This window comes from Hibiscus syriacus, unplaced genomic scaffold (genome assembly GCF_006381635.1).
Source record: "Hibiscus syriacus cultivar Baekdansim isolate YM2019G1 unplaced genomic scaffold, ASM638163v2 tig00008673_pilon, whole genome shotgun sequence".
In the NCBI taxonomy this organism is placed as follows: Eukaryota; Viridiplantae; Streptophyta; class Magnoliopsida; order Malvales; family Malvaceae; genus Hibiscus; species Hibiscus syriacus.
Window position 1 is genome coordinate 107,803 of NW_024062172.1, and position 25,177 is coordinate 132,979.

At 35.4% G+C, this 25,177-nt stretch overlaps 1 pseudogene; it reads left to right on the plus strand.

The window, feature by feature from the left end:
• The first annotated feature begins 5,772 nt into the window (after positions 1-5,772).
• Positions 5,773-22,406, plus strand: LOC120202374 (annotated as a pseudogene).
• The last annotated feature ends 2,771 nt before the right edge of the window (positions 22,407-25,177 follow it).

Here is a 25,177-nt window from a genome sequence, read left to right on the forward strand (position 1 = left end):
TGTAGACTATCGCAACGCGAATTTGCGATAGTGGAGATCGCAATGCGAATTAAAGATCGCATTGTGATTTTGTTGGTCATTTTCGCAAATCCAAAAAAAGTTGGTCAAAATCGTATATTATCTGGGATTTTTGGTCACTGAGGTTATTTTCTCTTGTTTTTATCTACAACGGTTTAAAAATATATCATTGCCTAGGGAATCGGGTTCATGTAATTATTTTTACTTATTTTATTATGATTGAAAACGAACCGAACATTCAGTGAATCGTTTAGCGGAAAATTCATTTATGTTTGTTTATTTATTAAACGAATGAATATGAACAATATTTATGTCCGTTTAGTTAAATGAACGAACACGAACAAAAGACTTGTTCATTCATTTACGTTCGTGAACATTCGATAATCTGTCCGTTTATGTTCGTTAATTTATGTTCTCCAGATCCGTTTGAAATATTAAGACTTAATAAATTTTAACCTTAAATCCATTAATAGTTTTTAAACTCAATTAATTTTAAACTCAAATAAAAAAAATACTTAAATCAATTAAAAATATAAACCCTTAAATTATTTAAAAAAAAACTCTTCTCAAATATAATCCCAAATAATTTTATGGCTTTTACGTTCGTTCATTTGTATTCGTTTAAGTTCGTTCATTTGTGTTAGTTTATCATTGAAACAAACATAAACAAACACAAATAAGCTAAATTTCTTAATGAGCGAATACAAACAAGAAATTCCATTCGTTTAATTATTAGTATTCGTTCGTTTGTTCGATTAAAATTAAAATAACGAACATGAAATACTTCGTTCATGTTCGTTCGGATAGTTTACAAACCTACAATTATAATAGTTCGTAGAATTGTAGAAATATCCACGGTGATTAATTGTAGAAATATTACTAATTATAATATTTATTTTATTTTAATTTAAATATTAATAGAAAATATATTTAATTTTGTATAAAAAAAATTCGATTTACTTCCTACCTTTTTGGGTTTATTTCTAGTAGTTTATATATTTTCGGTAAAGTATATAAATAGTGTACAAACCTTTAGGGTGCTTGTATTTTGGTCACCAAACTTTTAAAATTTACAATACAATCATCAAATTTTTAGTTCGTTTTCATTAAATTCCTTACTGTTATTTCCCATTAATTTTTACCGACGTGATAGTTAACCCTCCGTTAACCTTCTTTTTTTGCTGACGTGACAGATTCTTCTTCTTCTTCACCGGTTGACATTAATGCAACCAGTCATTCATAGTCCCTAGCTTTAAGTCCTGATTTCACAAACACAAATGGAAACTAAACATTTGTACATAACTAACATTTACAAACTGAAGATCCACGAGCTTCGAACCAAACAAAGATCGCCAAACCGAAGAAAACTCATCGAAACCAGTTTTTTCTCGTGATTCAAGATAATTGAGCGATCAGTTTATTTGGATCAGAACGAGCTTCATTATAAAGTCTCGTGATTCTTTCTCGAATGCCTTCCATCTAATTTCATGAGTTAGCATTCTTACATGCCTTCCAGTTTCTTCTTGAGTGAGAACAAGGCACATCTCCCTGTCAAGCTGTTTCGCCTTGTTCCTCAGAAACAATTCACGAGTTTTAACACTCAACAAATCGGGAATGATGTGTACAAGCATCACAACAGCTACACATGATACAAGAGCACAAGAAACCTTTGCAATGGTCATCACCACAGCAACAACTTTAGTGCGCAATACTGTGCATAGTGAATGTCCACAAGTTTATAAAGTGGGTTGCTCCACAAAGAATGATGAAAGCACCTAATTGCATAAGCACCCATCGATACGGGAAGAATGTCACACCCGGAAATTTTTGAACTTTTTTAATTATTAAATTTTAATTAAGGGACCATTTTGAGCGATATTAGAAAATTGATAACTGTTCTTCAAACTTCCTTTTTGTTCAGTGGCTTAACTCATGAATTACCATTTTTCCCTTAACTCTGAAAAGTAAAATAATTTGTGTGGTTCTAAGATGGAACCCATATCCTGCCTTAATCTAACCTAAGCCTTCGTCATTTAGGCTAGGCCATTGTAGCTAACAGGATTTAGTAAACAAATATCTTTAATATTTTTAGTCAGGAATTCAAATCATCAGTGCGTTTGGTTCACAATTTAAGATTATCGGTGGGAATATGATTACTGGTAGGAATAAGATTACTGACAATATTATATTTTGTGTTTGGTTCATTTAGTAAGAATATAAGATTATAGTGTTTGGTTAAAAGAATAAAAGATTATTGGAATATATATTTTACTAAATTGTCTTTATTATATATTTATTTTTTTAACAAGTTGAATTCTACTATAATATTATTATAATTAATTTATATTTTTTCTTTAAAAATTTTAAATTCATACAATTTATATATTTTTTTACAAAATTGAAAAGATAAATAGGTTTAATGAAAGGGTAAAATTTTATTTTAACCACTGAAGTTCATATAAAATTCTAATTATGGATTTTTTTTTGTAAATCTAAAATAGTTTAAGGATAAATTTGTAATTTAACATTTGCAGAATTTTTTTATTCAACGATAGAAGAAGGATAGTTTTGAGAAAAAAGATTTAAGGGCATTTTAGTCCAAAACACCGGGAATATAACAATACCTAAGAGAAGGGGATAATCACATAACCGGTAATATACCCCCAAAATATCACTGTTGGGAATAACTTATTATCGGGGGCTGGGAATGTTTGACAACCAAACGGGGGAATGACATTTCATTCCCCCGGTAATGTGAAATTTCTTGAACCAAACGCCTCCTAAAAGTTAGAGCCAAATCCCCAATTTCGTGAAAACCCTAAAGTTCCGAAAAACATCAACACACATACTCTACCTCATCGTGATTCACCCTGTCTCCGGCCGGTGGTGGCGTACACCGCCACCACCAACTCGTTGCCCGTCGTCACCCATTTAAAACACCTTTGGTTATTTCCTGAGAGTAACCGTAATCGACGTAGAGAACCCGATGAAGGATCATAAAAATCTAAAAACCCCGTTGTTTCTCCTTGCGATTTCGACCACCACAGGCGACTGTAGGTCGTGCCGTCACCACCAACGTGACCGCCATCTGACGCCGAGCAAAACCTGACCAGTCTCACCCCATTTAGGGTCGTCGATCGCCATGAATCAACTATCAAATTAACATAAAAAAACCTTAAACTCATCACGAGTTTTGTCAATTTTGCGTCGATTTCGAGTTCCGTTCGTCTCACCGCCACTGCCATCAGAATCTCCTCTCAATTCCGATCAAAACCCCCAGTTGGTTTTGTTTGCCTCCTTCGTCGTTTTCTCCAACCACCGTTGGGGAAAGCTTTGGTTGCTTTATTTTTAATTTCCGTCGATAATGGACGCAAAGTACTCTCTTAGGTTGCCTCTTGGATCCTTTGGGCCTAAGATAAGTCCTTATGGAGTGTAGTTATGAGGAACCACATTTGGTGTAAGATTAGATGGTAACTCAGTAATTTTACTGAAAATTGTACTGCTACTTTCATTTTATAAAACTGAAATGATTTTTAAAATTATTCGTATGTTTTACTTTGCACTGTTCGAACAAACTGGGCTCTCTAGCTCATTCCCCCATCTTTTCCCTTTTCAGATATTTTGGATAGGCACCCAGATCGACACTTAAAGGATCGACACATTCCGTATAATATATTTTATTGTAATTTTTTAATATTCCGAACTATCTTTATTTTGGTGACATGTGCCTGTTATTTTAATACACTGGTTTTATAACCTACTTCCTATCACCTCTGAAGTATGTATTAATTTTGTCACTGGTTATGGGTACATTTTTTTTTCACTGGTGATTTTATTTTTTATATTACTCGTTTTGGGTTTTTTTGGTTTTTAAAGTGTTAAAAATGTTTTAAAAATGATCGTATTGTATAGACCGGGTTAGGAGTTACAAAGAATGAAGAATTTTTGACAAAATAGATAGTTCCATTATGAGACAATAACAGCTCAAAATCTGAAAAGGAAAAAAAAAGATTTGGTGAGTGGAGAACCGAGTCAGGTGAGAAAGAATCACGAGATCCAGCTAAACTGATCGCTCATTGATCTTGAATGGCGAGAAAAAACTGGTTTCGATGAGTTTTCTGTTAAGATAGTAACAAAGCTATCTTATTCTACAGAATGAACAATAGAAATAAAGGAAAATAGAACAGAAAGAATGCTTCAGTAATCATTTTATAAAACTGAGTATATCCTCAACCAAGCACGATGACTAGTTATTTATACTAAGCAAAGCCGACGATTAAAGAGAAAGAAAACAGCTAAGAATTGACAGCTCACCAAAACTCTAACCTCTCAATCAACTTCTAACAGATTCATGCATAAAGATGAAACACATGCACGTCACCTAGAGCAGAACCTTCAAAACCTTTCACACCTTCATTCTTCAACAATCTCATACTCCAACATTTTCTTCGGTTTGGCGATCTGGGTTTGGTTCGAAGCTCGTGGATCTTGAATGGAATTTTAGTTTCAGTTTGTAAATGTTAGTTATGTGTTTAGTTTCCATTTGTGTTTGTGAAATCAGGACTTAAAGCTAGAAGAAGAAGAAGAAGAAGAAGAAGAAGAAGAAGAAGAAGAAGAAGAAGAAGAAGAAGAAGAAGAAGAAGAAGAAGAAGAAGAAGAAGAAGAAGAAGAAGAAGAAGAAGAAGAAGGGTTAACTGCCACGTCAGCAAAAACTGGCGGGAGGTAACGACAAGCATATTACTCAAAACGAAATAAAAGTTCGATGATTGTATTGCAAGTTTCAAAAGTTGGGTGACGACAAGCATATTACTCAAAACGAAATAAAAGTTCGATGATTGTATTACAAGTTTCAAAAGTTGGGTGACCAAAATGCAAGCGCCTTAAAAGTTCAGGGACTATTTATATACTTTATCCTATATTTTTTTATTAATTTAATTTTATTGTTATTTAAAATAATTTGTATGAATTAAATCACTTCAATAATTAAATGAATAATTGTTATCTCATAAGGTTTTAAATTTGAGCACGTCATCAATAGGAGCATTTGAACGCTTATTGTCAAATTATCAATAATCTTTCGAACAAATACTATCTTATAATTATTATAGATTGATAAAAAAGTTTATAAATAATTATTTTCAATAAAAATATTAAAATTTAAATGCTATTTACATAAAATTTGACATGATAATTTAGTTATACTTCATGTATTTCACAAAATTTTCAATCTTCCACTCGAATGAGACCCGACTTGAAAAATATATAATCCTCCCTCCGACTCTGATCTGATCAGAATTTTAAAAATATAAACCCAACCTAATTCGACTCTGATCTGATCAGAATTTTAAAAATATAAATCCAACCTGATTCGACTCTGATCTGATCAGAATTTTAAAAATATAAATCCAACCTAATTCGACTATGTATAAAATAACAAATTAATTAAAACATAATAAAATTTTAAAAAAGTTATATTATTATCCTGAGTCAGGTCAGGTCGAAGTTTTTTCACCCTCCACCAGAACCCGACCCGACCCGACCCGATCTCATCCCTTTAAAAAATCCGACCCGATCAGGACCTAATTTTTTTTTAAAATTCCGTCCATATCAAATCTATCAGGTCAAAATCTATCAATTTCGGGATAAATTACCGTCCCTAGATTAATCATTTATGAGAGTGACATACAAACAAATAATGTCACGGCAACCATTTTCTATGTAATAATAAAGAGATTTGATGGCTGGCATTGACTAAAGATGAAGCTGAAACTTTAGGGAAGAAAACAGAGCAGCAGAAAATCATCAGAAACTTCAAACTTTACCTGTGTAGCCCAGATCTGTAAGCAACACTTACCCAACCCGAATTCTCGGGTTAATTGGTATAATTTCTCTGTTTTTACAATTCAATTACATATTATTCAATTGCCTGAAGTTATACAGTTTTTTACTTCCTCGATGCTCTATATTGTTCCATGTGTCGTAAGAGTGAGTCAGTGACGGACTCAAGATTTTATGTTAGGAGTCGAACTTATAAAACAGCTGCCGACTGTCTTTTCTTACTGATAGTCACATGGGTAATTTCTCTCTATTTCCACAGTGATCAAGAAAAGCAAAACATGGAGAAAAATGAAGTGTTGGAAGGGCTGGTCACCGGAAAACCGGTTATCATCGATGAGGCAGCGACGAGTGTTCGATACGGAGATAGTACTGTCGGCTGTAATCACAATGGTTCATCTTCTGTCACCGGGACTGTTATCTTTAGCACCTTAGTGGCAATATCTGGTGCATACGCATTTGGAAATGCAGTAAGTATAGTGAAAATGTACCTTTCTATGTGTTCTGTTCACCAACTTGAAATATTATACTGGTTTGGCTATATGTTATGTTCAGGAATGTATGTGGTAATCGTGTATTTGAGTGGTTCGGGATTCATTTTCAGGTGGGGTACTCGTCTCCGGTTAAAAGCGGCATTACAGAAGACCTCGGCCTTTCTCTAGCAGAGGTAAAATAAATTCCGCCAAAGATGAAAAGTTGAATCACAGAATAAATGTAATTAGCTTTACTCTCTGATGCAGTATGCAGTTTTTAGTTCCATATTAACAGTGGGAGGGATGCTTGGAGCAGCATGTAGCGGTAAGATCGCAGATCTTCTCGGCGGAAGAGGCGTAAGTCTTTCTATTAACCCTTAACATTTATTGAAGATGACTGGTATCCGGTTTCCCGATTCTTAGATGCTTTAGATTTCTAAACAGGCAATGGGGATTTCAGAAGTTTTCTGCATCACAGGGTGGCTTGCAATAGTATTCTCTAAGGATGCTCAGTGGCTCAACTTGGGAAGACTTCTAATTGGATGTGGATCCGGGGTTCTTTGTTATGTGGTAACACTCGTAGCTTGCGAAAATTTCAAACATGATTCATTAGTATCATGAAAATCTGTCATCTAAATCTTTTCTTATACAGATTCCTCTTTATCTATCTGAAATCGCTACTAAGAATGTTCGGGGAGCATTCGCGTCGCTTTTTACTGTATGCATACTTCATTCATTCCATAACTGATTCCTGGGAGCAGGTTTTCTTTAGCTGATGCATGTATGTTGGTATTTACAGGTCATGCTATGCTGCGGCAAGGCAGTCATGTTCATAATCGGTTCTCTAATCAATTGGCGCACCTCAGCCCTTATAGGTCACTTCTTTCAAGATATTTTAAACTTTTAGTACTAAGATTCGAATTCCGAGCATGTTGAAAAGCTGCCATTAGTTTTATTTTCAGGAGTCGTACCGTGTGTGCTGCAATTGATTGGAGTTTTCTTCATTCCAGAGTCTCCAAGATGGCTGGTCAGTGAGGTTCAATGTATATATAGGCTATAGTTAAAGTGTCCAATTGGTAATGGTAACCATCTGCAGGCCAAGACTAATGAAACAAAAGAGTTTGAAGCCACCCTGCGACGCCTTCGGGAGAAAAGGCTAATATCTCTCAAGAAGCTACTGATATCAGAGTAAATCTCATATTTTCTCGAATCAACACGAAATTTTCGATCGGAATGAGACATGATTTTTGTTATGAAACAGTTGTACACGGAATACATGCAGCAGATCGCCGATGGAGGGCTTCGGAATCTCTTCCAGAAGAGATATATCAACCCATTGATTGTGAGAGATGATTAGATATACATCTGCATTCATTGTCGAAAGCTGCTTTATGCTTGCTTATTTCAGGTCGGAGTAGGACTCATGGTGTTCCAACAATTTGGAGGCCTAAGTGGTTTTTCATACTATACAAGTTTTATATTCGAGTCAGCCGGTAAACTTTCGAAACTACGTTTAGTTTAACCGTGATTACATAGATCGAAAACCGTAAGCAAAGTAATTCTGTCTTTCACAGGTTTTCCGAGCAAGGTCGGATCCATTGCGATAGCTGTTCTTCAGGTTAGCAAATGACATTAACATTTGATATCAGATTAAAACATTGTACTGGCGCATTCTAACCCCTAGGGAAATGTTTGGCAGATCTTAATGGCTATTCTCGGAGTACTCTTCATCGATAAGTCTGGACGACGACCACTTCTGCTGGTTAGTTATTATCGACAACATTTATCTTCCATCTATAAACTTCATCAGCATTGAAAAACATTCAATTAGCACCAATCTGTGCAGATATCGGCAGGTGGAACATGCTTGGGCTGTGTCATTACAGGACTTTCATTCTTCCTGCAGGTTTCGGCTTAAACTCTTACATGGTTTTGCCATTTGCAGCCTTTTCTAAACACATTTGTCTGCCATGAAATGAGTAGGATTTTCATGCAAGCAAGGAACTAACAGCCACATTGGTGATTACTGGAGTATTGGTAAAGCTGCTATATATTAACATACAATCTTCAAGTTTACAGTTTAGATTTCTTCACTGAGCAGGATATTTGATCATTTATCTTCCATCCATGTGAAACCTGAAAACCAGGTTTTCCTGCTTAGTTTTGATCTGGGCTTGGGGGGAATTCCCTGGATCATTGTTTCTGAGGTAAAGTTCTCGATTTCAGTTCATCTGATGAAATATTGACAAAAGAATGAAAATCAAATGAACTCTCTCACACACGCAGACATATGCATATGTATATATACACACACACTTATATATTATTGACACGCGTCGTCGTTATGATCTCAAAATAAATAGTCTTAATCCCAAAAATGAATAAGAATAAGTAGAATAGTGAGAGTAAGAGTCGATCCACAGGGACTAGGAGTTTGACGATTTCCTAGCTTTTGATCTGGCTTTAGGCGTGATTTGTAAAAGAAATTAGAGGGGAGATTTTGGAGAATTGAAGCGAAGTAATAAAATTGATTGAAATAAAATTAAATGGTAAAATTCAATTGCTAGAAATCAGACTTGGGCTAAAGCTTTTGCCTCGATTTAAATCGATCCTCGAATAGGATTTTACCTTCGGGCTCACACTGGTTACAGTCTATAGGGTCCAACCCCTATAACTTGTTTTTCTCTCAAATGAATCGAGAATCTAAAATCTATCTTTAGATCTCGGTTCTTTCTGAGTTAATAGCGTCAATCGCTTATTAATTCAATGCTTTGAAAATATGGAAAACCCAGACTCGGATTCTATCGTCTCAATTAAGAATCTAACCCGATTTCAGTTTCCCTTAGCGGACCGCTGCTAAGTGTGTTCATAGGAAGTCGAATGTGCCACAGGCCGATCCTTCCTCCCAATTGTTAATCGAAACCGAAATTCAATTCCAACGTGCACTTTTGAAATGAAATCGCCTTGATTATAAAAGGATTGTCGATTACCTATCCTTGATTTTCGAAAATTGAAAGTGTATCCCTTGAGAGTATGAAGCACTTTTTGATTCTCATGACTTAGAATCGAGTCATAGCTTGAGACCTTGGCTATAGAAAACTTAGCTAAACATGATTGAATTGATATTTAGCATTTTAAGAAAGTAAACTAAAAACTTGAAAAGAAAAGGAAAAAAAAGGAAAAAACATTTATAAAAACTTAAATAAAGAAACAAGAGTTGAATGAATTCTGGATGAAGAAATCGATGATTAGAGGCTTACCCCAATGAGGTATTTATAGTCCTCAAAAAAACTTAAAGGATAACATTTAAAACTAAAAAGATAATTCATAAAATAAAAATAAAATAAATCTTAATTTGAATTCAAAAATTCTGTTGAGTCTTTGGTCTTCACGCCACTGCTGACTGGATGCCACGTCACCTTCCACGTCATCGTTGTCGACAGTCGTTTTCGTCCGAGTTTCGTTTTATATTATTATTATATTATTATTATTACTATTATTAATATTAATATTAATATTATTATTTATTATTACTACTATTATTATTATTAGTATTATTATTATTACATAAACTCGGAGGCCCAAATAAACAAATCAATTCCGGAGGCCCAGTTACAAAGCAAACTCCAGAGGTCCAATTACAAGTCTAACCCAGCAAATCCAAACCTGAGAAGGCCCAAACTCAATTAGGGTTTCCCATGCTTATCCAACCGCCTCATCACCACCGTTCGATCAAAGAGGAAATTGAGGGCCCAAATGAAGCTTCCAGAAACCCTAGGGTTTCATCATTACCCTAGGGTTATCATATCGCTGCCACCAACGATCTACAACCGTCCCAGTGTTCCACTCCGATGCTGTCATGCCACCACCGCCTCAGCAGAAGACTCCAGAAGCCGCAGGAGAGCCGCACACCTCACTACCCTATGATGAGTCACCATTGTAGATCCGGTGACTCACCGGGGTTCCCTCTGTTAACCAGTTAAAGGGAGACATCATGAGGCCTATAAAAGGCCATCGACTGAACCTGCAAAGAAAAAAAAAGAGACGACAACAACGGGCAGAGAGAGAAAAAGCAGGGAGAAAGCTACGAAAATAGAATTTCATTTGAACAACAGCAAATAAGGGTAGCCAAACAACAACCAGAGGAAAAAACAAAAGAAAGAGAAGAAACTTATCGAGAAGGCCAAACGTCGTCGGGTTTTTCGAAGATAAACGTTTAGATCTACGTCGATTTATGGGCTTTTAGGAGGAAGGAATTTTAATTTCGGGACCAGGGTAAATCGGGCTTTAATTTGGAGTATTTTCCAAAATTTTGGCCACCGTGAACGGTGGTCGGCTGGTGGCCAGATTTCCTCCGGTAAGAGGTTTTTAGAGAAAGGCGAAAGAGAAATTTTTATCTCTCTCTGAGAGAGAGAGAGGAAGTGAGAAAATGAAAGAGAATGGCCTCAAATAGCCGATTTTAGGGCTTTTATACCCCTTCCCAAACAACGCCATTTTGGGGAGGGGTATTTGCCTAATTTGTTAGTGGGAAAATCCCTCTTGCAGTCTATGTACTTTGTAAGTCTTTTATTTTAGTCATTGAAATCATTTTTCTAAGTATTTTAATTCGGTCTTCGCATTTTATTTTATCATGTTTTAGTCACTACCCGTATATTTATGTATTTTAGGTAAAATTGCATATTTAGTCCTTAGAATTTCTAATAAATTATATTTTAATCCCGAATTATAATTTAGGTTAAATTATACTGTTAATATTTATATTTTATGGTATTTCAAATTATACCCTTTAATTTCAATATTTTGCATTATAATCTCTATAATTTTAATTTGTTTTTTATATAGATTTGAGTTATATTATTTTATACAATAAATCATAAAATATCTCCTTAATTGATTAGGAATGTATTCTAAATGATTTATTGGTATAAAATAATATCCCTAATGTTTTTATGGGATCATAAAATTAAATTAAATTTAGATTTGTAAATTTTTACTGCAAAGACAAATTAATTACTGAACAACGGTACCAATTTTGGGCGTTGTGGGGGTGCTAATCATTCCCCACACGTAACCGACTCCCGAACTCATTTTCTGGTAAGCAGACCGTTTTTTTGTTATTTTAATATTGTTCTTATGAATTTTATTAAAATAACATAACATTTTGGTGACCAATCACACTTTGATAAATGATTGGTGACGACTCTTCAAATTAGTGTTTTATCTTATGCCAGAAGATAAACACTTGTATTTTTCGAGACAGCTACACTTATGTGTACAATTTGTTTTTTTTTTCGCCGGGCAAATAACGTCTCGACAGCTTGGCGACTCCACTGGGGACCATTTTTTTTAGAGAGTCAAGCCACTAGTTTATTAATTAATTGTCTTTGCAATAAAATTAAATTTGTTTTAATTTAGTTTTTGATTTCTTGATTATTTTAATAACCATCTTGGTATAAATAGTTGTACTAACTTGTTTGTTATTGTCTTCTGATTAATTATGTCTTTATTGGAATTAAGGAATAAATTTTGTGAGTTATGTGATTATGTTTCTCTTTCTGATTTTCCTCACACACTGTGCACTGCATTATCATGACATGAGCTAAAATACCGCTCTATACCATTTAGCTTGAATGAGAAACTACTCCCTCGTGTGGTTTTCACTTCCGTATGGGATAGGGGACCATTCCTTGAGCTCACACCTTATGTTCCTCGTGTGGTTTTCACCTCCGTATGGACATAAAGAAGTGTGTTCCTTCGAATTGAACTCGATCCAAAAGTCTGTAATGAACCAGGATTGAGGGTTTGGCAGCCCAAGGGGGCACCAATAAGGACAATTTGATGACCCTTTTAACCATAGAGCCAAACCCAACATATAATCAACCTAGAACTCTAATCTTGGAAATCCCTTGAAGAGAATACACAAGGAAAAAATCTTTATGAGAATTTGCGGTTAGGCTTACTTCTTCAAACAAGAAAGTGAAAGATGTAAGACCCAATCGACTGGTAATGCAGAGCATGGAAAATGTTAGGCATTATGCCCAAAGATGGAGGGACATAGATGTACAGCAGGTGAGATGATTGAAATGGCAGTTAAGAATGAGAAACTTGAGAGTGGTAAATCTAGCAAGAAGCCATTAATGAAAAAGAAAGAGAGCGAGGTAAATGGCGTGAGGAAATATGAATCAAATAATATCACAGTGTCTCAACCTCAGGACATTGGATCCTCTACACAAAACTCTGCCAAACAAGGGGTAAGAGAACCGAGGCAAGAGAGAGAGAAGCTCCAGTTTGATTCAATTCCTATGACATACAAAGAGTTAATCCATATATTATATGATAAACATATAGTGTCACCCTATCATGTATCACCCATGCAACCTCCATATCCTAAGTGGTACAGTGATAGTTTGCAATGCGAGTATCATGCAGGGGCTTGTGGACATTCTATTGAAAATTGCATCGCATTCAAAAGAATCGTCCAAAGCCTTAGAACAAAGAATGTCATAAATTTTGGTGATAATGAGCAACCAAATATGGCTCAAAACCCATTGTAAAACCACACATGAGCGTGAATCAATGCAGTTGTAGAGGAAAAAGGAAAACAAGTTATAATGCAAGTCAATGAGGTGAAATCACCTATGTTTTGGGTATGGATTCAAATGACCAAAGTTGGTCTATTGAGGCCTAATCCATTAGCAGAATGATTAAACATTGGAAATGTATTCCATTATCATTGTTGCGAATGACACATTATACAACAATGTCCAGATTTTCGGGCTTTGGTACAAAAGATGATGGATGAAAAGGAAATGGAATTTTTCAAAGTACCAGAAGAGAAAGAAATAGATATTTGTGCCTCTGAAGGACCATCTAGAGAGGTCTACAACTCTAACTGCCTTTAATTATTACGCCAAAGACTCGTGTATCAGGTAAAATAGCTCCAAATGTGGTTTTCACTTCTCCATCCCCGTTCCCATATAAAGATGACAAGCAGGTGCCATGGAATTGTGATAGTAAAATGAAGGAAACAATGAGAGAAAATGAAGAAGTAGATGTGGTTGGACATTTTACCAGAAGTGGAATGTGTTATTCTAAAGAACCTGAAAAGCAAGCTACAGTTGATAAAGGGAAAAAGGTTAAATTACAACTGAGAGAAGATGAAATTGTCATCAACAAACCAGTAACTGAAAATAAAGCTATAGAATTCTTAAAGTTTCTCAAACACAGTGAATACAATATTATTGAACAATTACACAAATTGTCTGCTCGTATATCAGTTTTAGCACTTTTATTAAGCTCCGAAGCACATCGGAATGCCTTACTAAAGATGTTAAATCAAACTTTTGTGCCAAAGGAATTGTCTGTAAACAAATTGGATAGGTTGATTACAAACATACAGGCTGACAATTTTCTTTCTTTTTCTGAAGATGAGATCCCTTCTGAGATGAGTGGTAGCCCTAAAGCCATGCACATCACGGTTAAGTGCAAAAGACATATTCTATCTTAAGTGTTATCTGATAATGGTTCAACTTTGAACGTAATGCCATTAGTGACTTTGAAGAAATTATCAGTCGACAGTTAACTCATGAGAAATAGTCAAAGTATTGTCCGAGCTTTTGATGGAACCAAGAAAGAGGTATTGGGAAAAACCGACATTCCTTTAACTATTAGTCTAACTACATATGAGGTGGAATTCCTTGTAATGGATATTATACCCACTTACAATTGCTTACTAGGAATGCCTTGGATTTACCAGGTAGAGGCAGTTCCATCCACACTACACCATAAGTTAAAACTCGTAATAGATGGAAAATTGATATGTCTTAATGCTGAAGAAAATATCATTGCTTCAGTCTCTACCACTACTCCTTATGTTTAGTTGAATGAAGAAGCTATTGAGTGCTCTTTCAGATCATTGGAATTTGTTAATGCCACATTTGTGGCCGAAGGTAAAAGGATGCCCAAACCCAAAATTTTGAATTGCACTAAAATGGGGCTCAAATTGACTATGGGAAAAGGAGCAAAAGTTGGAAAAGGGTTAGGAAGTCACTTGCAAAGACCAGTTAATCCAATTTTTCCTATCTCTAAAAAAGATCAATTTGGTTTGGGATATCAACCGATTGTAAGGGAGAAACAGAGGGGCATTAGAAAGAATCAAGAATTGAGGAAGACAAAGCAAGCTGGAGATGATCTTATATGGGAACCAATGACTTTTCCACCATTGAGTAATATTTTTATGTCTCGAGGACATATTTTCCAAAAGGGTCAGTAAAACAAAGGGTTGATTGTTGAGAATGTTTTGAAAGAGATTAGTATCAATGTCATATAAGATGATGAATCTGTACAAAAGAGAGCTCCGGGCATCTACCCTGCACCATCAGACTTTGAGTTAAATAATTGGATTGCGGAAGAATTACCTATAGTTTTCAAGTCTTTTTCAGAGAACTCAAATATCAATAACATGAATACTGATGATACTGACCCGAAAATTGACTTCGAGCAGCCCATGTGTCCTGGGGAAGTCAAGGGTTATGATAATGGTGAGAAATGTGAATTACCTTATGAGCTGTTAAAAATGGTGGAAAAAAGGATAAGTAGATTCTGCCTCATGAGGAACATATCGAAATTTCAAATTTGGGGTCCGATATGGATAAGAAAGTGGTGAAAATTGGCACTACTTTATTTGATAAAGGACGACAGAGTTTGATTGAGTTGCTGCAAAAATACAAGGACGTATTTGCTTGGTCATATGAAGACATGCCATGATTGGATACAGAGTTGGTAGTACACAAGTTACCAATAAAGCCATAATGTAAACCTGTGCAACAAAAGTTGAGAAGAATGAAACCCGAAATATTACTCAAAGTCAAGGAAGAAGTAAAAAAGCAATTCGATGTTGAGTTTCTTAAAGTGGCCATGTATCCTAAATGGGTAGTAAATATTGTTCATGTATCAAAGAAAGATGGTAAAATTCGTATGTGTGTTGACTACCGAGATCTCAATAGAGCCAGTCCGAAGGATAATTTTCCTTTGCCACACATAGACACATTGGTGGACAATACTGCTAAGAATTCTTTATTCTCATTTATGGATGGTTTCTCTGGCTATAATCAAATCAAAATGCACCTTGATGATATGGAAAAAAACAACGTTTGTCACCATATGGGGAACATTTTGTTAAAAAGTGATGTCATTTGGACTGAAGAATGCAGTGGCAACATATCAAATGACTATGGTAACATTATTTCACGACATGATGCATAAAGAAATAGAAGTTTATGTCGATGATATAATTGTCAAAGCCAAGTCAGAAGATGAACATGTTGAGAATTTAAGAAAGCTTTTCCAAAGATTAAGGAAATGCCAGTTGAAGCTTAACCCAAATAAGTGTACATTTGGAGTAACATCTGGCAAGCTCTTGAGATTTGTGGTGAGCCAAAAAGGAATTGAAATAGATCCATATAAAGTTAAAGCTATTCAATATTTACCACCCCCACAAACACAAAAGGAGGTTCGAGAATTTTTAGGGAGATTGAATTATATAGATCGATTTATCTCACATTTGACTGAGAAATGTGATCTCATTATTCGCCTCCTTAGAAAGAGCAATTCTGGGGCATGGAATGAAGAGTGTCAATAAGTTTTTGAGACAATTAAGAAATATTTGTCAAGTACCCCAATCTTGGTACCACCCATCCCAGATTTGATCCTTTGAAGTATCTAATGGATGTACCCACATTGGTAGATCTTGTTGTCAGAATTTGATATCTAATATTTCAGTCAAAAAGCAGTAAAAGGGAGTGCAATAGCTGAATTTATTGCAAGTAGGGCTTCTCAAGAATATGAGACGATAAACTTTGATTTCCCGGACGAATATTTAATGGCGATTTCAGTGGAAGAATCAATTACATCTTCTGATGATTATTGGAAATTGACTTTTGATGGTGCTTCGAATGCCTTGGGGCATGAAATTAGGGCAATCTTGGTCTCACCAAATGGAGAGTATTATTCGTTTATCAGCCGACTCAATTTTGATTGCACAAACAATATGGCTGAGTATGAGGCATGTGTTTTGGGTCTTAGAGCTTCCATCGAATGTAAAGTAAAAATGCTCAAGGTATATGGGGATTCAGCTATAGTAATTTACCAAATCAGAGGGGAATGAGAGACAAAAGATTCCAAGCTTGTAGAATACCATAAATTGGTTCTGGAACTCATCAAAGAATTTGAAGAAGTAACTTTCAATTACCTCCCTAGAGAAGAAAATCAAATGGCAGATGCCTTGGCAACTTTGGAAGCCGCATTTAAGGTAGATGAGCATTCGAGCATTATGCCTATTGAAATGCAGGCCTATGAATATCCAACTCATTGTTTCAACATTAAAGAAGAAGAAGAGGTGAAACCTTGGTACTGTGATATCTTGCAATACATCAGATATCAAAGTTATCCTGAACAGGCAACCGAGAATGATAAAAGAACTATCAGAAGAACGACATCAGGGTATGTACTCGATGGTGAAATCCTGTACAAAAAGAGCCTGGATCAAATCCTATTGAGATGTGTAGACACAAAGAAGCCAAAACAATTCTTGAACAAATGCATGAAGGAGTATGTGGTACTCATGCTAATGGGCATGCAATTGCTAGACAAATTATGAGATTTGAATACTATTGGTCAACTATGGAAACTGATTGTATCAATTATGCCCGAAAATGTCACAAGTGTCAAATTTATGGAGACAGGATGCACACTCCTCCTCATCTGTTGCATGTGATGACAGCTCCTTGGCCATTCTCTATGTGGGGCATAGATTTTATTGGACAATTTTTTCCCAAAGCTTCAAATGGCCATCATTTCATTTTGGTAGCAATAGATTATTTTACCAAATGGGTAGAAGCATTTTCTTATGCAAACATTACTCAGTCCACAGTTTGTAAATTCTTGAAAAATGAAAGCATTTGTCGATATGGTCTATCAGAAAGGATTATTACCGATAATGCTTTGAATTTAAACAACAAAATGATGAAATCAACCTGTGAACAGTTCCAAATAAAGCATCATAATTCCACCACTTATCGCCCAAAGATGAATGGAGCGGTTGAGGCAGCTAATAAGAATATTAAGAGGCTTATAGAGAAAATGACTGAAACTTATAAGGATTGGCATGAGAAACTACCATTTGCTCTATTGGCTTATCGAACTTCAGTACGAACATTGAATGGATCAACTCTATTTTTATTAGCCTATGGGATTAAAGCAGTCCTACCTATTGAGGTAGAAATTCCTTCACTACGAGTTTTATCAAAGGTAAAACTAGATGAAATAGATTGGGTACAAGCCAGATATGACCAATTGAATTTGATTGAAGAAAAGATATTGAAAGCTATTTGTCATGGTCAGATGTACCAAAAGGCAGATGATACGAGCACATGATAAGAAAGGTCCTTGAAATAGGTGATGCATATTTTGTCTCTATTGGGAAAAAGAGAGAATAAAAGATGTCCGAACATGAAACATTTCACATTCTTGAAAGCAAGTAGCCTGTTAGATCAGAAGGGCTGGATGATAGAACTTGTAACACTCCCTTGTGATGTTGTCTGCAAACCGTCAAGTAGAAGATGATCACCTCATTCGGAAGAGGCACATATTTCATACATTTTTGTCAGAAGGATTGATCACTTTTTAAGTTTGTGACAATATGAAGAGAATCCCTCAAGTTACTTGACAACACTGTTGTTTAGTAACACTAGAATGAAAGCATTCAAGATTAAGAGATTTGGGCATGAATAGAGCCTAGAGTACCCACAATGGGGCATTATCAAAGTTGGACCTCGTGGGGATCATGTGATTCAAATCAATCAGACATTGAGAGTAATCCTTACAATTTAGAATGTTGAGACATTTTGAAGGCTCGTTTTAGTCAGAAATAACAATGTTGGGGCATTTTGAATTCCCATGTCATCTAGAAGCAAATGTTGGGGCATGTTGTGGAAAAATCATTGATTTGAGAAAATACTTTCAATGAGACAGAAAGGTATGAAGAATGAAAATGGTGAAACGGTGACAGTGGAGCTGACCATATATGATCATTTTGTCCCTCATATAGTTGCATTCTCCGGGTGTTTTCCCCTATATTGATGTTGAAAAGCCAAAATGTCCTACTTGTATTTCGAATGAGCTTTGTTTTTAAGTGTCTTTGTGACGTCATACAAAAACTCTGAAAATGATGCAAAGAGTTTCCCTGGTTGAAAAATCTAGGCAGAAGCCACAAGAGATGATGAATGTGTTGTCAAATATTTTATGAATCAGTAAGTATGGTGCTAAACCAATGTTGCGATCATATGGTATTCCCATTTTTACTCAATATGAAGTTTGTCTTCTTCAACTCAAAGGTTCAAAATGAGAAATTGTGAAGATTTCTTTCCATAGAGGGGCAATGAAATTTTCAAGAAACTAGTAGAGCCAACTAAGATTAAACGATGGGCTGTTGCTAAATGTTTGAGATCTAATTAGAGGTGGAAACATGAAAGGAATTAGGAAAAATTCCCTTAGATGTGTTTCAAGAGTCAAATCAGAATAAATGATGTTTTCCTTAAAATGGTAGATCTTCCTTTAAAAAATAAGAGCTTTATTGAATTTCTACACAAGTTCAGCAGGGGCAAGAACTTACTAGGGATAAGAAGAAATTGATACAACTCTATACTTGCAAGAGTGTACGTTGATGCAAGCGGAAAAAAAATGAAGATCGCTTTTGGCATCTATTCCCCTCACAGTCAATACTTAACTTCCTCGTGAAGAGAAGTCAACTTTTGTTATTTCCTAACTCCCTAGAGGAGCCAATCCTTGATTTCCTCATGAAGAGATGTCAACTTGTGTTATTTCTGACTCTCCAGTAGAGTCAACTTTTGACTTCCTCGTGAAGAAAAGTCAATATTGCAGATTTGGTCTTTCTGACAAAGCAACAAATCAAATCAACTTTGAATCTGATTTTCACGGAAGAGTAGTGGAACATATTCTTCTTATTTCAGATTTGGTCTCCACAGAAGAGTAGTGGAAGCAAGTCAACATTCAGTCTGATATTCTCTGAATGAATAGTGGAGCAGATATGTCTTCAAAATTGATCTGTATACCCGAAAAAGTGGTAAAGATCCAGACTGATCTTCTCTGAATTAATAGAGGAACAGATACGTCTTTAAATTGATTTGTATACCCGAAAAGTGGCACAGATCCATTTTGATCTTCTCTGAATAAATAGTGGAACATATTCTTATTATTTGCAATCATCCAGCCTTCACGGAAGAGTAGTGAAGTAAATCATTCAAAGCCTTTATAAAAGAGTAGTAAAACAACCCAACCTTCACGGAAGAATAGTGAAGTAAATCATTTTTAGCCTTCACGGAAGAGTAATGAAGTAAATCATTTTTAGCCTTCACGGAAGAGTAGTGAAGCGATACAAATCTAGCCTTCACGAAAGATTAGTGAAGTAGGAACATATCAAAAGTTTGATCTCCACGGAAGAGTAGTGGAACGGATTTTTTAAGTAGTCAATTGGACGAAAACTTCTTGTCTTTTTATCTTTGATATATTCTTGTTAACACAAAAATAAGCAAAGAGGGGCAACTATCGACAGTCGTTTTCATCCGAGTTTCGTTTTATATTATTATTATTATATTATTATTATTTATTACTACTATTATTATTATTAGTATTATTATTATTACATAAACTTGGAGGCCCAAATAAACAAATCAATTCCGGAGGCCCAATTACAAAGCAAAATCCAGAGGTCCAATTACAAGTCCAACCTAGCAGATCCAAACCCAAGAAGGCCCAAACTTGATTAGGGTTTCCCATGCTTCTCCAACCGCCTCATCACCACCGTTCGATCAAAGAGGAAATAGAGGGCCCAGATGAAGCTTACAGAAACCCTAGGGTTTCATCATTACCCTAGGGTTATCATCTCGCCGCCACCAACGATCTACAACTGTCCAAGTGTTCCACTCCGACGATGCCATGCCACCACCGCCTCAGCAGAAGACTCCAGAAGCCGCAGGAGAGTCACACACCTCACTACCCTATGGTGAGTCACCATCGTAGATCCGATGACTCACCGGGGTTCCCTCTGTTAACCAGTTAAAGGGAGGCATCACGAGGCCTATAAAAGGCCATCGACCGAACTTGCAAAGAAAAAAAGAGACGACAACAACGGACATAGATATAGAAAAAACGGGGAGAAAGCTACGAAAATAGAAATCCATTCGAACAACAGCAAATAAGGGCAGCCAAACAACAACCAGAGGAAAAAACAAAAGAAAGAGAAGAAACTTACCGAGAAGACCAAACGTCGTCGGGTTTTTCGAAGATAAACATTTAGATCTACGTCGATCTATGAGCTTTTAGGAGGAAGGAATTTCAGATTCGGGACTAGGGTAAATCGGGCTTCAATTTGGAGTGTTTTCCAGAATTCCGGCCACCGTGAACGGTGACCGACGGTGGTCGAAATCGGCAACGGACGGTGGTCGGCCAGTGGCCAGATTTCCTCTGGTGGGAGGTTTTTAGAGAGAGAGAGGAAGTGAGAAAATGAAAGAGAATGGCCTCAAATGGCCGATTTTAGGGCTTTTATGCCCCTTCCCAAACGATGCCGTTTTGGGAGGGGTATCTGTGTAATTTTTTAATGGGAAAATCCCTCCCGCAATCCATGTACTTTGTAAGTCTTCTATTTTAGTCACTAAAATCATTTTTCTGAGTATTTTAATTCGGTCTTCGCGTTTTATTTTATCATGTTTTAGTCACTGCCCATATATTTATGTATTTTAGATAAAATTGCATATTTAGTCCTTAGAATTTCTAATAACTTATATTTTAATCCCGAATTATAATTTAGGTTAAATTATACTGTTAATGTTTATATTTTATGGTATTTCAAATTATACCCTTTAATTTCGATATTTTGCATTTTAATCTCTATAATTTTAATTTGTTTTTTATATAGATTCGGGTCATATTATTTTATACAATAAATCATAAAATATCTCCTTAATTGATTAGGAATGTATTCTAAATGATTTATTGGTATAAAATAATATCCCTAATGTTTTTATGGGATCATAAAATTAAATTAAATTCATATTTGTAAATTTTTACTACAAATACAAATTAATTACTGAACAACGGTACCAATTTTGGGCGTTGTGGGAGTGTTAATCCTTCTCCACACGTAACCGACTCCCGAACTCATTTTCTGGTAAGCAGACCCTTTTTTGTGCTATTTTAATATTGTTCTTATGAATTTTATTAAAATAACATAATATTTTGGTGACCAATCACACCTTGATAAATGATTGTTGGCGACTCTTCAAATTAGTGTTTTATCCTTTGCCAGAAGATAAACACTTGTATTTTTCGAGACAGCTACACTTATGTGTACAATTTGTTTTTTTCGCCGGGCAAATAACGTCTCGACAATCATCACGTCAGCTGCCACGTCATTTCCACATCAGCTGCTAACTAGATGCCATGTCGGGTGTGTCATGTCCCAAGTCGTGCCCACTAATCCGACCATGAATCCAGAAAAATAAAAAAATTACACGATTTCGTTGTTCTTAGCATAATTTCTGAAATTCAATGTCTTGTATCGAAAATGAATGAAAAAGCCCAAGTTAGCAACTAAAATTATCGAATCAATGAGTAATTAATAATAAAATAATGTATAATTTAAACACTAATCAATTATATGATTGTACTTTCAGATATTTCCTATAAACATAAAGGGTTCAGGAGGAAGCCTGGTGAATTTGCTAACTGGGCAAGTTCTTGGTTGTTTCATACACTTCACTTTTCTCTTTGAATGGAACTCAGCTGGTGATTTTCCTTGTGACCCATTTTTACCTTTCCAATGTTGTTTTCTTGAGATTTTCTGGGATTTTAAATGTTTTTTTTTTCTTTCAGGAACATTCTTCATCTTTGCCTTCATCGGTGTTGTTGCGATTATATTCATCGGAAAGCTAGTTCCGGAGACCAAGGGAAGAACACTAGAGGAATTACAAACACATCAATGACTCCAAATCAAAGTATCAGTGGATTGAAACGATACAGATATTACATATCTATAATATTTCATTATAGACTACATAACACAAGATTCTGCCAAGAAAACACTACACACCATCCGTTATATATAACGCTTATCGATGCCCAAAATCTAGACCTTGCAGTAAACTTCAAGTTCAGTAAAAACACCTAGAGCTGCTATCTGAGAAGCGTAATGTTGCAGATATTCGTCGTAGTCGAAGAGTTTGAAGAGCGAGCCATTTTTGCCATCCACAAACTCTTCAGGAACCTTTACAGGGTAGCCTCCTCTCGGGTTTGCGAAAACTGCGATGCTATATCTTACCTTGTTTCCTTTCGTCACGACCCGATTATAAGGTACAGACAATAGGACGTTTAACCATACCTACAGAGAAAGTAAAGGGACATATCATACCGATAATCCGCTAGTACTTCTAAACAATACTAATCAAACCGACCAAAAAGGTATCGATGTCATAATGACTACACCAAGGGACTCGCCGCTCAAGATTATGAAAGTTTGGCGTGGCTTTATGTTGATCCATTCGCCATCTTTGGTTAGAATCTCCAATCCTTTCATCTCGTTTTGATACAAAAGAGTTATCCAAATCTTGTTAGTATGTGCATCTGCTCCAAGGGTGGGTTCGTTGCCGGTTTGTGGCCTTCCATATTTAATTGCCCTCAGGGTATAATTAGTGGCATAGATGAGTTCATCCGTGTATTTCTCGACGCCAAAACTCTCCAAAACCATCCTCATAATCGTCTTCTCTAATCCCGCTGCTAAGTGTGTAAAGGATTCAATAGTTTTGCTGTCTAAAGAAAATTAAAAAATGAATTCCGGAAAAGCGAGACAGAATGGAAACGTAATTCACCTGAAGTTTATGCTTCCTTGAGGCCACAAGATGTTGGTGAGGCCTCGATCGATGTTTCCGGAACATGTGCTTCATCGATCATCACGCTTTCACGCAGTAGTTTTGCCGTAGCATCATGGTAGCCACCAAATGGTCTGTCGGAAGTGAAAAGCTGTTTCGTTTTTAAAGGAAGGTCAAAGAGCTCTTCCATGGCTCCAAACACCGCCTTTCGAACCTCCGCGAGTTTGTCGAACAACGCCTCGAAACCGCCATACTCCTCGAGTGCTTCTCGGACTTGGAGTTTCACCAGATCCCATTAAGGCTGCTTTCATATTTGTTTCGAAGATGTGCCGGAGATGAAGGGGCGAACGCTTGAAGGCATACAAGCATCAGTTTCTAGCAGTCCGTAGTGAGGACTGAGAACAAATGTACGATAAGTAAACTACAGAGTAGAATGAATTGTAAAATGTTTTCAACTATAGAGTATTATTTTATTAAGTCTTTCAACTATTAAAAGTTATAAAATGGTCTTTAGACTATAGGATTATACTTTTTTCAGTCATCCGACTATTAAAAGTTACAAAATGATCACATGATTATTCATACGCTTCAAACACATCATTTTTCAATTAAAAAAACTGGCAACTGACTGAGTTGGACGTTAACCTATTGACTGAGATATAATAAAATATGATCTCAAAATCATTTAAGTTGTATTTTGTGAATTGATTATCTGCTTACATTATATCGTTAAACTGGTGCTTGAAAGCAATAGCGGTGCTAGTAGATATCATTAAAATATGATTTCATAAATTTTATACTTGAAAAAGACGAGTTTGAAAAATATGAATAGTCGAATTATCATTTTATAACTTTTAATATTAGGAGACTCAACAAAACAATATTTTATAATCGAGAGACATTTTATAACTTTTAGTAGTCGAAGGACTTAACAAAACAATGCTTTATAATCGAAGATCATTTGTATATTTTATCTATTATTTTAACTCAAGAAAATCATGAAGTTGGTCCCATCTACTACCCCTCTCTCTCTCTCTCTCTCTATATATATATATAATATAACGTGTGTTACGTAACCAACAATTTTATTACTCTCTCAAGCAACAAAATATATATTATATTTTATTATTAAGTTTGTCCACAAAGTCAAAACTGCTTTCTCAAGCAACCAATAAACAAATAAAATAATTTATCAAGAACATTTTTTTCTTTAATGGAACAAAATTTATTTGTATCTTTTTTATTTGGTAAAAAAATTAAATTAGCTCATTTAATTTAAATTTAATTATTGTTTGAAATAAGATCAAAATAATACAAAAGTTTATATTAAAATTTGATTTAATAAATTTAATAGATATTGTTGAAATTAAAATTTCAAATTTAAAAAAATACATAAATTTAGAAACGAATAATTTAGATTACCTTTTAATATTTGATTATTTCAATAATTAGCATTGGGTTAGTTGGACACTGAATGAGATTAATATTAGATCTTGGAAAGATTTGTGACAAAATTGCTTCTTCAAGCTACAAATTAAATATTTGCATATTTTTTTTCAATGGGACAAAACATTCATATTTTTTTTTAAATTTGTCCCATCAGGGTTTTTTTTTCTAACATTTTAATTTCCTTAAATGACATAATCATTGGATAAATTCCAACTATAGGATTTATCAAGTCATGAGTAAATCAAATTAGTCCTTCAAATAAGTTCTTCAAACAATTTCAGTAGGGAAGATGGAGAGGGAAAGCCTGGAAGAAGGGCTGTTAAAAGGCAGGCATGGACGAAGTAGTAACGGCACCGGCGGTGACAGTCTCACAGTGTCCCCGTTGACACCGGTTCTCGTCATCAGTACGTTTGTTGCCGTCTGTGGCTCTTTCTGCTATGGCTGTAGTGTATGCTCTTCACC